Below are 14,578 nucleotides of genomic sequence, written 5' to 3' on the forward strand. Positions count from 1 at the left end.
TACACAGTACTTTGTTGAAGCGATTACAGCCTCGAGTCTTGTTGGGTATGCCACTAAAAGCTTAGCACACCTATATTTTGGGAGTTTATCCCATTCTTCTCTGCAGATTCTCTCAAGCTCTGTCAGGTTGGATGGGGAGCGATGCTACACAACTATTTTCAGGTCTCTCCAGAGATGTTCGATCGGGTTCAAGTCCGGGCTCTGGCTGGGCCACTCAAGGACATTCAGAGACTTGTCCCAAAGCCACTCCTGCTTTGTCTTGGCTGTGTGCTTAGGGTTGTTGTCCTGTTGGAAGGTGAACCTTCACCCCAGTCTGAGGTCCTGAGCAGGTTTTCATCAAGGATCTCTCTGTACTTTGCTCCATTCATCTTTGCCTCGATGCTGATTATGCAACAGGCCGTCCACTGAAGTGCCATCTGTCATGTTTTGTCATTGATTATCATGCCTTGTCCCTGTTCTTCTCCTTCTATTCGTTTCCCTCTGCTGGTCTTATTAGGTTCTTTCCCTCTTTCTATCCCTCTCTCTCCCCCTCCCTCTCTCACTCTCCCGCTCTCTCTTCTCTCTATCGTTCCGTTCCTGCTCCCAGCTGTTCCTATTCCCCTAATCAATCATTTAGTCTTCCCACACCTGTTCCCGATCCTTTTCCCTGATTAGAGTCCCTATTTCTCTCCTTGTTATTCGTTTCTGCCCTGTCGGTTCCTTGTCTAGAATTCACCGTGCTGTGTTTGTGTATCGCCCTGTCGTGTCGTGTTTTCCTCAGATGCTGCGTGGTGAGCAGGTGTCTGAGTCTGTTTGGTTCAAGTGCCTTCCCGAGGCAACCTGCTGTTCACCTGCTGTTCAAGATCGAGTCTCCAGTTTGTCCTCGTCATTTCGAGTGAAAGTTGTGTTTTTTGATTGTATTTACTTACTGGATTAAAGACTCTGTTTTCGCCAAGTCGCTTTTGGGTCCTCTTTCACCTGCATGACAGAAGGAACCGACCAAGGAATGGACCCAGCGACTTCAGACGCTCGTTACACTGCCGTCGAGATCCAAGGAGCCATGCTCGGCAGACACGAGCAGGAATTGTCTGCTGCTCGCCATGCCGTGGAGAACCTGGCCGCTCAGGTTTCCGACCTCTCTGGACAGTTCCAGAGTCTTCGTCTCGTGCCACCTGTTACTTCCTGGCCTGCCGAGCCTCCAGAACCTAGGGTTAATAACCCACCTTGCTACTCCGGGCAGCCCACTGAGTGCCGCTCCTTTCTCACGCAGTGTGAGATTGTGTTCTCTCTCCAACCCAACACATACTCTAGAGAGAGAGCTCGGGTTGCTTACGTCATTTCACTCCTTACTGGCCGGGCTCGAGAATGGGGCACAGCTATCTGGGAGGCAAGGGCTGATTGCTCTAACAAGTACCAGAACTTTAAAGAGGAGATGATTCGGGTTTTTGACCGTTCAGTTTTTGGTAGGGAGGCTTCTAGGGCCCTGGCTTCCCTATGCCAAGGTGAACGGTCCATAACGGATTATTCTATTGAGTTTCGCACTCTTGCTGCCTCTAGTGACTGGAACGAGCCGGCGCTGCTCGCTCGTTTTCTGGAGGGACTCCACGCAGTGGTTAAGGATGAGATTCTCTCCCGGGAGGTTCCTTCAGATGTGGACTCTTTGATTGCTCTCGCCATCCGCATAGAACGACGGGTAGATCTTCGTCACCGGGCTCGTGGAAGAGAGCTCGCATCAACGGTGTTTCCCTGCTCCGCATCGCAACCATCTCCCTCCTCTGGCTCAGAGACTGAGCCCATGCAGCTGGGAGGGATTCGCATCTCGACTAAGGAGAGGGAACGGAGGATCACCAACCGCCTGTGCCTCTATTGCGGAGTTGCTGGACATTTTGTTAATTCATGTCCAGTAAAAGCCAGAGCTCATCAGTAAGCGGAGGGCTACAGGTGAGCGCAACTACTCAAGTCTCTCCATCAAAATCCTGTACTACTTTGTCGGTCCATCTACGCTGGACCGGTTCGGGTGCTACATGTAGTGCCTTGATAGACTCTGGGGCTGAGGGTTGTTTCATGGACGAAGCATGGGTTCGGAAACATGACATTCCTTTCAGAGAGTTAGAGAAGCCTACGCCCATGTTCGCCTTAGATGGTAGTCATCTTCCCAGTATCAGATTTGAGACACTACCTTTAACCCTCACAGTATCTGGTAACCACAGTGAGACTATTTCTTTTTTGATTTTTCGTTCACCGTTTACACCTGTTGTTTTGGGTCATCCCTGGCTAGTATGTCATAATCCTTCTATTAATTGGTCTAGTAATTCTATCCTATCCTGGAACGTTTCTTGTCATGTGAAGTGTTTAATGTCTGCCATCCCTCCCGTTTCTTCTGTCCCTACTTCTCAGGAGGAACCTGGCGATTTGACAGGAGTGCCGGAGGAATATCATGATCTGCGCACGGTCTTCAGTCGGTCCCGAGCCAACTCCCTTCCTCCTCACCGGTCGTATGATTGTAGTATTGATCTCCTTCCGGGGACCACTCCTCCTCGGGGTAGACTATACTCTCTGTCGGCTCCCGAACGTAAGGCTCTCGAGGATTATTTGTCTGTGTCTCTTGACGCCGGTACCATAGTGCCTTCTTCCTCTCCGGCCGGGGCGGGGTTCTTTTTTGTTAAGAAGAAGGACGGTACTCTGCGCCCCTGCGTGGATTATCGAGGGCTGAATGACATAACGGTTAAGAATCGTTATCCGCTTCCCCTTATGTCATCAGCCTTCGAGATTCTGCAGGGAGCCAGGTGCTTTACTAAGTTGGACCTTCGTAACGCTTACCATCTCGTGCGCATCAGAGAGGGGGACGAGTGGAAAACGGCGTTTAACACTCCGTTAGGGCATTTTGAGTACCGGGTTCTGCCGTTTGGTCTCGCCAATGCGCCAGCTGTTTTTCAGGCATTAGTTAATGATGTTCTGAGAGACATGCTGAACATCTTTGTTTTTGTCTATCTTGACGATATCCTGATTTTTTCTCCGTCACTCGAGATTCATGTTCAGCACGTTCGACGTGTTCTACAGCGCCTTTTAGAGAATTGTCTCTACGTAAAGGCTGAGAAGTGCTCTTTTCATGTCTCCTCCGTTACTTTTCTCGGTTCCGTTATTTCCGCTGAAGGCATTCAGATGGATTCCGCTAAGGTCCAAGCTGTCAGTGATTGGCCCGTTCCAAGGTCACGTGTCGAGTTGCAGCGCTTTTTAGGTTTCGCTAATTTCTATCGGCGTTTCATTCGTAATTTCGGTCAAGTTGCTGCCCCTCTCACAGCTCTTACTTCTGTCAAGACGTGTTTTAAGTGGTCCGGTTCCGCCCAGGGAGCTTTTGATCTTCTAAAAGAACGTTTTACGTCCGCTCCTATCCTCGTTACTCCTGACGTCACTAGACAATTCATTGTCGAGGTTGACGCTTCAGAGGTAGGCGTGGGAGCCATTTTATCCCAGCGCTTCCAGTCTGACGATAAGGTTCATCCTTGCGCTTATTTTTCTCATCACCTGTCGCCATCTGAGCGCAACTATGATGTGGGTAACCGTGAACTGCTCGCCATCCGCTTAGCCCTAGGCGAATGGCGACAGTGGTTGGAGGGGGCGACCGTTCCTTTTGTCGTTTGGACAGACCATAAGAACCTTGAGTACATCCGTTCTGCCAAACGACTTAATGCCCGTCAAGCTCGTTGGGCGTTGTTTTTCGCTCGTTTCGAGTTTGTGATTTCTTACCGTCCGGGTAGCAAGAACACCAAGCCTGATGCCTTATCCCGTCTGTTTAGTTCTTCTGTGGCTTCTACTGATCCCGAGGGGATTCTTCCTTATGGGCGTGTTGTCGGGTTAACAGTCTGGGGAATTGAAAGACAGGTTAAGCAAGCACTCACGCACACTGCGTCGCCGCGCGCTTGTCCTAGTAACCTCCTTTTCGTTCCTGTTTCCACTCGTCTGGCTGTTCTTCAGTGGGCTCACTCTGCCAAGTTAGCTGGTCATCCCGGTGTTCGAGGCACTCTTGCGTCTATTCGCCAGCGCTTTTGGTGGCCGACTCAGGAGCGTGACACGCGCCGTTTCGTGGCTGCTTGTTCGGACTGCGCGCAGACTAAGTCGGGTAACTCTCCTCCTGCCGGTCGTCTCAGACCGCTCCCCATTCCTTCTCGACCATGGTCTCACATCGCCCTAGACTTCATTACCGGTCTGCCTTTGTCTGCGGGGAAGACTGTGATTCTTACGGTTGTCGATAGGTTCTCTAAGGCGGCACATTTCATTCCCCTCGCTAAACTTCCTTCCGCTAAGGAGACGGCACAAATCATTATCGAGAATGTATTCAGAATTCATGGCCTCCCGTTAGACGCCGTTTCAGACAGAGGCCCGCAATTCACGTCACAGTTTTGGAGGGAGTTCTGTCGTTTGATTGGTGCGTCCGTCAGTCTCTCTTCCGGGTTTCATCCCCAGTCTAACGGTCAAGCAGAGAGGGCCAATCAGACGATTGGTCGCATACTACGCAGCCTTTCTTTCAGAAACCCTGCGTCTTGGGCAGAACAGCTCCCCTGGGCAGAATACGCTCACAATTCGCTTCCTTCGTCTGCTACCGGGTTATCTCCGTTTCAGAGTAGTCTGGGTTACCAGCCTCCTCTGTTCTCATCCCAGCTTGCCGAGTCCAGCGTTCCCTCCGCTCAAGCGTTTGTCCAACGTTGTGAGCGCACCTGGAGGAGGGTGAGGTCTGCACTTTGCCGTTACAGGGCACAGACTGTGAGAGCCGCCAATAAACGCAGGATTAAGAGTCCAAGGTATTGTTGCGGCCAGAGAGTGTGGCTTTCCACTCGCAACCTTCCTCTTACGACAGCTTCTCGTAAGTTGACTCCGCGGTTCATTGGTCCGTTCCGTGTCTCCCAGGTCGTCAATCCTGTCGCTGTGCGACTGCTTCTTCCGCGACATCTTCGTCGCGTCCATCCTGTCTTCCATGTCTCCTGTGTCAAGCCCTTTCTTCGCACTCCCGTTCGTCTTCCCTCCCCCTCCCGTCCTTGTCGAGAGCGCACCTATTTACAAGGTACATAAGATCATGGACATGCGTTCTCGGGGACGGGGTCACCAATACTTAGTGGATTGGGAGGGTTACGGTCCTGAGGAGAGGAGTTGGGTTCCGTCTCGGGACGTGCTGGACCGTTCACTCATTGATGATTTCCTCCGTTGCCGCCAGGATTCCTCCTCGAGTGCGCCAGGAGGCGCTCGGTGAGTGGGGGTACTGTCATGTTTTGTCATTGATTATCATGCCTTGTCCCTGTTCTTCTCCTTCTATTCGTTTCCCTCTGCTGGTCTTATTAGGTTCTTTCCCTCTTTCTATCCCTCTCTCTCCCCCTCCCTCTCTCTCACTCTCCCGCTCTCTCTTCTCTCTATCGTTCCGTTCCTGCTCCCAGCTGTTCCTATTCCCCTAATCAATCATTTAGTCTTCCCACACCTGTTCCCGATCCTTTTCCCTGATTAGAGTCCCTATTTCTCTCCTTGTTATTCGTTTCTGCCCTGTCGGTTCCTTGTCTAGAATTCACCGTGCTGTGTTTGTGTATCGCCCTGTCGTGTCGTGTTTTCCTCAGATGCTGCGTGGTGAGCAGGTGTCTGAGTCTGTTTGGTTCAAGTGCCTTCCCGAGGCAACCTGCTGTTCACCTGCTGTTCAAGATCGAGTCTCCAGTTTGTCCTCGTCATTTCGAGTGAAAGTTGTGTTTTTTGATTGTATTTACTTTACTGGATTAAAGACTCTGTTTTCGCCAAGTCGCTTTTGGGTCCTCTTTCACCTGCATGACACCATCATTCATGACAAAGTCACGACGAAGACATACCACATCAAAGTTCCATTTAATCTGTGAAGGTCTGGCTTACTGAATAAATGCTTTGACAACCCTTGAAGCCATATGTTTTCAGAAGCTCACACCTCTTTTTACTCACTAGCCTACCATGACATTTCCACACAGTTCTACTTCAAAACACTTTCAATTCTATTCACTTAAAAGTAAATAAGATCAAATGTTTTATTTCACTTATTCAGTTTGTCAAACTGTCACTGAAAGCAAAGGTATTATTTTGATCTGCAGTAAAGTGTGTGTAAGGAAGATAAATTGACATTTTCAATGAATGAATGTTTAACATTCATTTGCATGAATCATATATGTCTAGACAGGCCTAAAATAACTTTGTAGGACTTGAAACAACTTACATAGGCTCTGCCAAGACACCAGACTTGACAAGTATAATGTCAATGTCAGGATGTTGTAGGGTGAAATTACGGCTAGATACTGATCTGATGTCAGCTTACCCTGGGGAGAGGACGCTGATCCTAGATCTGTGCCTATGGAAAACTTCACCTATGAGCTGTCAGGACAGGAGTTGCCTGACCTGTTCCTTTTTCTACATTCCTATCAAATCCCTAGTTTGAAAGTTATTGTTTTCTGGAATCTGTGCGGCACTATTTTCCCTACATTAAACCCTAGATGGGCCAGCCCCCAGCAATTCGAGTTCCAGACAACGAGCTTCAGACCCTCGCTATCTGACTGAATGCAAGCAAGATGAAAACACGTTCGAGCAAAAGAAAGAGCAATGACGTGGTGCTCATATCTGCAAGTTTGGGGTGTAGTACACAATTTTCGGGGACCACTTTTGGCTTGTGGGGTTACTTTCAGATCTCCTGGTTAAAAGTATACAAAAGGACCAGAGAATTTTTTTTTATTTTTTTTACCTTTATTTAACTAGGCAAGTCAGTTAAGAACAAATTCTTATTTTCAATGACGGCCTAGGAACAGTGGGTTAACTGCCTGTTCAGGGGCAGAACGACAGATTAGTACCTTGTCAGCTTGGGGATTTGAACTTGGAACCTTCCAGTTACTAGTCCAACACTCTAACCACTAGGCTACCCTGCCGCCCCCAGAATATCAAAGAATTTAAAAGAATGGTGTTAATACAAATGGTGGTTTTCAACCTTCTCTGGTTTCAACATACTTTAACATTTTAAATGTCAAATTATTCTAAAACAAACTCAAAATCACATTAACAGATTAAACACGACAAACTGTTTAAACACATTTTTTTTTGTGATGAGGATATTTTGTGTATAGTTTGCTAGGACCAGACGTCATATCCACTTGTGTTATCGCGTCAAAATAGAGGAAGTACCAAAGTATATGCATTAACAGGACAAAACTCCATCACAGAAGGAAATGGTTCATCTCCTGAACATGGTCAGTTACCTAAGTGCCCTCTTGAACTCAAGACTAAGTACACAAGACAGGCCTGTCATGTCTACGACGTCATAGGTGCACATTCATAGTCTTGAGCTCTGCAGCCCAATCAATTTGAGTGGCTCCCTAATAGGGGACCTAATGAAACAGTGGGAAGAAATACATGACAGGGAAAAGGACAGAGGCGCCAGTTGACATGCAACATCATTGGCCGTGACACAGGTGAACGACAGTGGTGAAAAACAGGGTATACCCTTCCGTTATCAAACGGGCAGATGGCTTGACGCCATAGGCTATGGCCATTGTCAAAAGTAGTGCACTATAAAGTGCAACAGGGTGCCATTTGGGATGCATTCCCTTTTCATTCAAAGCAAGCGGACTGTCATGCCTTCCTACAAAGTACATTTTCTTGGATTCAAACATGTTTTTACATTTATTCATTGCTGTTTAGTGCAAGCCACAACATGCTGTGAGGTGGATTGCAAAAGAGAGAAGAAATTGAAAATCCATAGAGAACTGTTGGAGCAGCTGTTCCATCACGTCTGTAGAGAACTGTTGGAGCAGCTGTTCCGTCACGTCTGTATAAGGGGACGGAGTAGGAATTAATACGTGTCATTTGCGTAATTGCTTCATTGAGAAAAAGCCCTGTGTTATTACTTGAGGGGGGGCGGACCAAAAATCGATTATGTTTCCGCAACAAAATGAATGTGTATTGCAACTGGTGTTTAAAAATGTTAAGGAAACACACACACACACGTGCACACACATATGTTTAACTTACAGAAGACCCTTAAATACCCTTAACCATAACCAGCCACTACAGTTGAAACATCATTCCACACTGAGTGTCTGTTATCGGGGACATGAGTAAAAAGAAATACTTACTGTAATGACTTTGTTCTCCTTGCATTAATCACCCGTGCGTCAATCTAAGTAAGATGATTTTTTTTTAAATCCCCATAAAAACCTGTCGGTTTATTAAGCTAGATATATCAGGTGCATGGGCTGTGTCTCAATCCACCGGATCCGCCGATGTCGGCCTTCCTGCATCTGCGGTGGACGGTGGACGAAGATCGGTCTTCTCACAAAAGCATCTGTATCGTCTGAACAATCGATGTGTCAACTTCTGTCTGTAGAAACAAGTGAAATCATTGCAACATTATCTCATAAAATCTGACCCATCACCACACATCAACAAACTTAACAAATTTGACAAAATCATTGCATATAGCCATGCAAAATGTAAAAATTGCTGTTGCAAAAGCAAGTATTTTTGCCCACAAATGTTACAAAAAATCCCTGTGAAATCCTGGAGGGACTGAATAGGCATTTCCACCATCACATTTTTAAAAGGAAAAAGAATCAATGAAATTGTTATGCAGGTGAATGAGGACCCAAAAGCGACTTAACGAAAATAGAGTCTTTATTCCAGTATTTGACAAAAGTGATAATCCTGGATATATCAAGGTGAAAACAAAACAGGAAAACTGAAATCCACTCGTCAGTAGAGAGGACTGACTGGAGACTCGACCATAGACTGCAGGTTGCTTCGGGAAGGAACCGACCGTAGCAGACCTAGACACCTGCTCACACGCAGCATCTGAAGAAGGTAAAACACGACAGGGCGAGACAAGGACACAGAACAGCGAACATCATACAAGGATCCGACAAGGACAGAAGCGGAAAACAGAGGGAGAAATAGGGGCTCTAATCAGAGGGCAAAATAGGGGACAGGTGTGAAAAGAGTAAATGAGGTAGTTAGGAGAATGAGGAACAGCTGGGAGCAGGAACGGAACGATAGAGAGAGAGAGAGCGAGAGAGGGAGAGAGGGAGGGGAAGAGAGGGATAGAAAGAGGGAAAGAACCTAATAAGACCAGCAGAGGGAAACGAATAGAAGGGAAGCACAGAGACAAGACATGATAACCAATGACAAAACATGACAGTACCCCCCCACTCACCGAGCGCCTCCTGGCGCACTCGAGGAGGAACCCTGGCGGCAACGGAGGAAATCATCAATCAACGAACGGTCCAGCACGTCCCGAGATGGAACCCAACTCCTCTCCTCAGGACCGTAACCCTCCCAATCCACTAAGTACTGGTGACCACGTCCCCGAGAACGCATGTCCATGATCTTCCGTACCTTGTAAATAGGTGCGCCCTCGACAAGGACGGGGGGGGGAGGGAAGACGAACGGGGGCGCGAAGAAAGGGCTTGACACAGGAGACATGGAAGACAGGGTGAACGCGACGAAGATGTCGCGGAAGAAGTAGTCGCACAGCGACAGGATTGACGACCTGGGAGACACGGAACGGACCAATGAACCGCGGAGTCAACTTGCGAGAAGCTGTCGTAAGGGGAAGGTTACGAGTGGAAAGCCACACTCTCTGGCCGCGACAATACCTAGGACTCTTAATCCTACGTTTATTGGCGGCTCTCACAGTCTGCGCCCTGTAACGGCAAAGTGCAGACCTGACCCTCCTCCAGGTGCGCTCACAACGTTGGACAAATGCCTGAGCGGAGGGAACGCTGGACTCGGAGAGCTGGGACGAGAACAGAGGAGGCTGGTACCCCAGACTACTCTGAAACGGAGATAGCCCGGTAGCAGACGAAGGAAGCGAGTTGTGAGCATATTCTGCCCAGGGGAGCTGTTCTGCCCAAGACGCAGGGTTTCTAAAAGAAAGGCTGCGTAATATGCGACCAATCGTCTGATTGGCCCTTTCTGCTTGACCGTTAGACTGGGGATGAAAACCGGAAGAGAGACTGACGGAAGCACCAATCAAACGACAGAACTCCCTCCAAAACTGTGACGTGAATTGCGGACCTCTGTCTGAAACGGCGTCTAACGGGAGGCCATGAATTCTGAACACATTCTCAATGATGATTTGTGCCGTCTCCTTAGCGGAAGGAAGCTTAGCGAGGGGAATGAAATGTGCCGCCTTAGAGAACCTATCGACAACCATAAGAATCACAGTCTTCCCCGCAGACGAAGGCAGACCGGTAATGAAGTCTAAGGCGATGTGAGACCATGGTCGAGAAGGAATGGGAAGCGGTCTGAGACGACCGGCAGGAGGAGAGTTACCTGACTTAGTCTGCGCGCAGTCCAAACAAGCAGCCACGAAACGGCGCGTGTCACGCTCCTGAGTAGGCCACCAAAACCGCTGGCGAATAGAAGCAAGCGTACCCCGAACGCCGGGGTGGCCAGCTAACTTGGCAGAGTGAGCCCACTGAAGAACAGCCAGACGAGTAGAAACAGGAACGAAAAGAAGGTTACTAGGACAAGCGCGCGGCGACGCAATGTGAGTGAGTGCTTGCTTAACCTGTCTCTCAATTCCCCAGACAGTCAACCCGACAACACGCCCATCAGGAAGAATCCCCTCGGGGTCGGTAGAAGCAACAGAAGAACTAAAGAGACGGGATAAGGCATCAGGCTTGGTGTTCTTATTACCTGGGCGATAAGAAATCACGAACTCGAAACGAGCGAAAAACAACGCCCAACGAGCTTGACGTGCATTAAGTCGTTTGGCAGAACGGATGTACTCAAGGTTCTTATGGTCAGTCCAAACGACAAAAGGAACGGTCGCCCCCTCCAACCACTGTCGCCATTAGCCTAGGGCTAAGCGGATGGCGAGCAGTTCGCGGTTACCCACATCATAGTTGCGTTCCGATGGCGACAGGCGATGAGAAAAATAAGCGCAAGGATGGACCTTATTGTCAGACTGGAAGCGCTGGGATAGAATGGCTCCCACGCCCACCTCTGAAGCGTCAACCTCAACAATGAATTGTTTAGTGACGTCAGGAGTAACAAGGATAGGAGCGGATGTAAAACGCTTCTTGAGGAGATCAAAAGCTCCCTGGGCGGAACCGGACCACTTAAAGCACGTCTTGACAGAAGTAAGAGCTGTGAGAGGGGCAGCAACTTGACCGAAATTACGAATGAAACGCCGATAGAAATTAGCGAAACCTAGAAAACGCTGCAACTCGACACGTGACCTTGGAACGGGCCAATCACTGACAGCCTGGACCTTAGCGGGATCCATCTGAATGCCTTCAGCGGAAATAACAGAACCGAGAAATGTGACAGAGGAGACATGAAAGGCGCACTTCTCAGCCTTCACATAGAGACAATTCTCTAAAGGGCGCTGGAGTACACGTTGAACGTGCTGAACATGAATCTCGAGTGACGGTGAAAAAATCAGGATATCGTCAAGGTAGACAAAAACAAAGATGTTCAGCATGTCTCTCAGTACATCATTAACTAATGCCTGAAAAACAGCTGGAGCATTAGCGAGACCGAACGGCAGAACCCGGTACTCAAAATGCCCTAACGGAGTGTTAAACGCCGTTTTCCACTCGTCCCCCTCTCTGATGCGCACGAGATGGTAAGCGTTACGAAGGTCCAACTTAGTAAAGAACCTGGCTCCCTGCAGAATTTCGAAGGCTGACGACATAAGGGGAAGCGGATAACTATTCTTAACCGTTATGTCATTCAGCCCTCGATAATCCACGCAGGGGCGCAGAGTACCATCCTTCTTCTTAACAAAAAAAACCCCCGCTCCGGCGGGAGAGGAAGAAGGCACCACGGTACCGGCGTCGAGAGAAACAGACAAATAATCCTCGAGAGCCTTACATTCGGGAGCCGACAGAGAGTATAGTCTACCCCGAGGGGGAGTGGTCCCCGGAAGGAGATCAATACTACAATCATACGACCGGTGAGGAGGAAGGGAGTTGGCTCTGGACCGACTGAAGACCGTGCGCAGATCATGATATTCCTCCGGCACTCCTGTCAAATCACCAGGTTCCTCCTGAGAAGAGGGGACAGAACAAACAGGAGGGATAGCAGACATTAAACACTTCACATGACAAGAAACGTTCCAGGATAGGATAGAATTACTAGACCAATTAATAGAAGGATTATGACATACTAGCCAGGGATGACCCAAAACAACAGGTGTAAAAGGTGAACGAAAAATCAAAAAGGAAATGGTCTCACTGTGGTTACCAGATACTGTGAGGGTTAAAGGTAGTGTCTCACATCTGATACTGGGGAGAAGACTACCATCTAAGGCGAACATGGGCGTGGGCTTCCCTAACTGTCTGAGAGGAATGTCATGTTTCCGAGCCCATGCTTCGTCCATAAAACAACCCTCAGCCCCAGAGTCTATCAAGGCACTGCATGAAGCAGCCGAACCGGTCCAGCGTAGATGGACCGACAAGGTAGTACAGGATCTTGATGGAGAGACCTGAGTAGTAGCGCTCACCAGTAGCCCTCCGCTTACTGATGAGCTCTGGCTTTTACTGGACATGAAATGACAAAATGTCCAGCAGAACCGCAATAGAGGCAAAGGCGGTTGGTGATCCTCCGTTCCCTCTCCTTAGTTGAGATGCGAATACCTCCCAGCTGCATGGGCTCAGTCTCTGAGCCGGAGGGAGGAGATGGTTGCGATGCGGAGAGGGGGAACACCGTTAACGCGAGCTCTCTTCCACGAGCTCGGTGACGAAGATCTACCCGTCGTTCTATGCGGATGGCGAGTGCAATCAAAGAGTCCACGCTGGAAGGAACCTCCCGGGAGAGAATCTCATCCTTAACCTCAGCGTGGAGTCCCTCCAGAAAACGAGCGAGCAACGCCGGCTCGTTCCAGTCACTAGAGGCAGCAAGAGTACGAAACTCTATAGAGTAATCCGTTATGGATCGATCACCTTGACATAGGGAAGCCAGGGCCCTAGAAGCCTCCCTACCAAAAACTGAACGATCAAAAACCCGTATCATCTCCTCTTTAAAGTTCAGATAATTGTTAGAACACTCAGCCCTTGCCTCCCAGATAGCTGTGCCCCACTCTCGAGCCCGACCAGTAAGGAGTGAAATGACGTAAGCAATCCGAGCTCTCTCTCTTGAGTATGTGTTGGGTTGGAGAGAGAACACAATATCACACTGGGTGAGAAAGGAGCGGCACTCAGTGGGCTGCCCAGAGTAACATGGTGGGTTATTAACCCTAGGTTCCGGAGACTCGGAAGACCAGGAAGTAGCTGGTGGCACGAGACGAAGACTCTGAAACTGTCCTGAGAGGTCGGAAACCTGAGCGGCCAGGGTCTCAACGGCATGACGAGCAGCAGACAATTCCTGCTCGTGTCTGCCGAGCATTGCTCCCTGGATCTCGACGGCAGTGTTGCGAGAATCCGTAGTCGCTGGGTCCATTCTTGGTCGGATCCTTCTGTTATGCAGGTGAATGAGGACCCAAAAGCGACTTAACGAAAATAGAGTCTTTATTCCAGTATTTGACAAAAGTGATAATCCTGGATATATCAAGGTGAAAACAAAACAGGAAAACTGAAATCCACTCGTCAGTAGAGAGGACTGACTGGAGACTCGACCATAGACTGCAGGTTGCTTCGGGAAGGCACCGACCATAGCAGACCTAGACACCTGCTCACACGCAGCATCTGAAGAAGGTAAAACACGACAGGGCGAGACAAGGACACAGAACAGCGAACATCATACAAGGATCCGACAGGGACAGAAGCGGAAAACAGAGGGACAAATAGGGGCTCTAATCAGAGATCAAAATAGGGGACAGGTGTGAAAAGAGTAAATGAGGTAGTTAGGAGAATGAGGAACAGCTGGGAGCAGGAACGGAACGATAGAGAGAGAGAGAGCGAGAGAGGGAGAGAGGGAGGGGAAGAGAGGGATAGAAAGAGGGAAAGAACCTAATAAGACCAGCAGAGGGAAACGAATAGAAGGGAAGCACAGAGACAAGACATGATAACCAATGACAAAACATGACAGAAATTAGCAGATGGTAGGTATAAAAGATTTATAGAAATGTCGATTGACGGAGAGAGGGCTTACAAAGCAATTCGGCGATTAGACCTTGTTATGTTCAATTATACAATGGATGGGTCTAATCCTGGATACTGATTGGTTAAAACCTCATTCCAGGCGGTGTGTATTCCACAAGTTACCACCGGTTAAATCTATGATGTTGAAAGGCCTATTTACTCTGTTCCATCTGACTGCGCAATCCACTGTCTCATCAGCCCAGCCAGGCAATTTATAAACCAGACCCACACTGTAAAAAGCATCTAGAAATTACATCCCATTTCTTTTAGGTTATCATTTGTTTTTCAACAGTGGAGATTTGTAATAACCTTTCAATATTGAAATTCAGTCTCCAGATGTCTTATGGTAATGAACATATCTGGAGTCGGAACAGAGAGATAAGCTGGCAGCTTTTCTCAGCCATTCGAAATCATGAATCAACATCATTTTTATGGATATATACAAAGAAATGTCAATAGAAAAACCCGAAATGCAGCTAGTTTGCTGTCATTCCAGCTTCGGTTTGAAGGCATTGCGTTAGATGTGTAGT

The 14,578-nt window shown here is 48.5% G+C and overlaps 1 long non-coding RNA gene across 1 annotated transcript in view; it reads right to left on the bottom strand.

Annotated features, from left to right (window-relative positions):
- LOC124012040 overlaps positions 1-14,578 on the bottom strand; it is a 76,777-nt gene that overhangs the window by 12,353 nt on the left and 49,846 nt on the right. Inside the window, exon 2 of the long non-coding RNA XR_006834644.1 lies at positions 8,100-8,344. This is a non-coding gene — a long non-coding RNA (uncharacterized LOC124012040). The remainder of the gene's footprint in view (positions 1-8,099; positions 8,345-14,578) is intronic.

The sequence above is a fragment of the Oncorhynchus gorbuscha genome, linkage group LG24 (assembly GCF_021184085.1).
Source record: "Oncorhynchus gorbuscha isolate QuinsamMale2020 ecotype Even-year linkage group LG24, OgorEven_v1.0, whole genome shotgun sequence".
Lineage (NCBI taxonomy): Eukaryota > Metazoa > Chordata > Actinopteri > Salmoniformes > Salmonidae > Oncorhynchus > Oncorhynchus gorbuscha.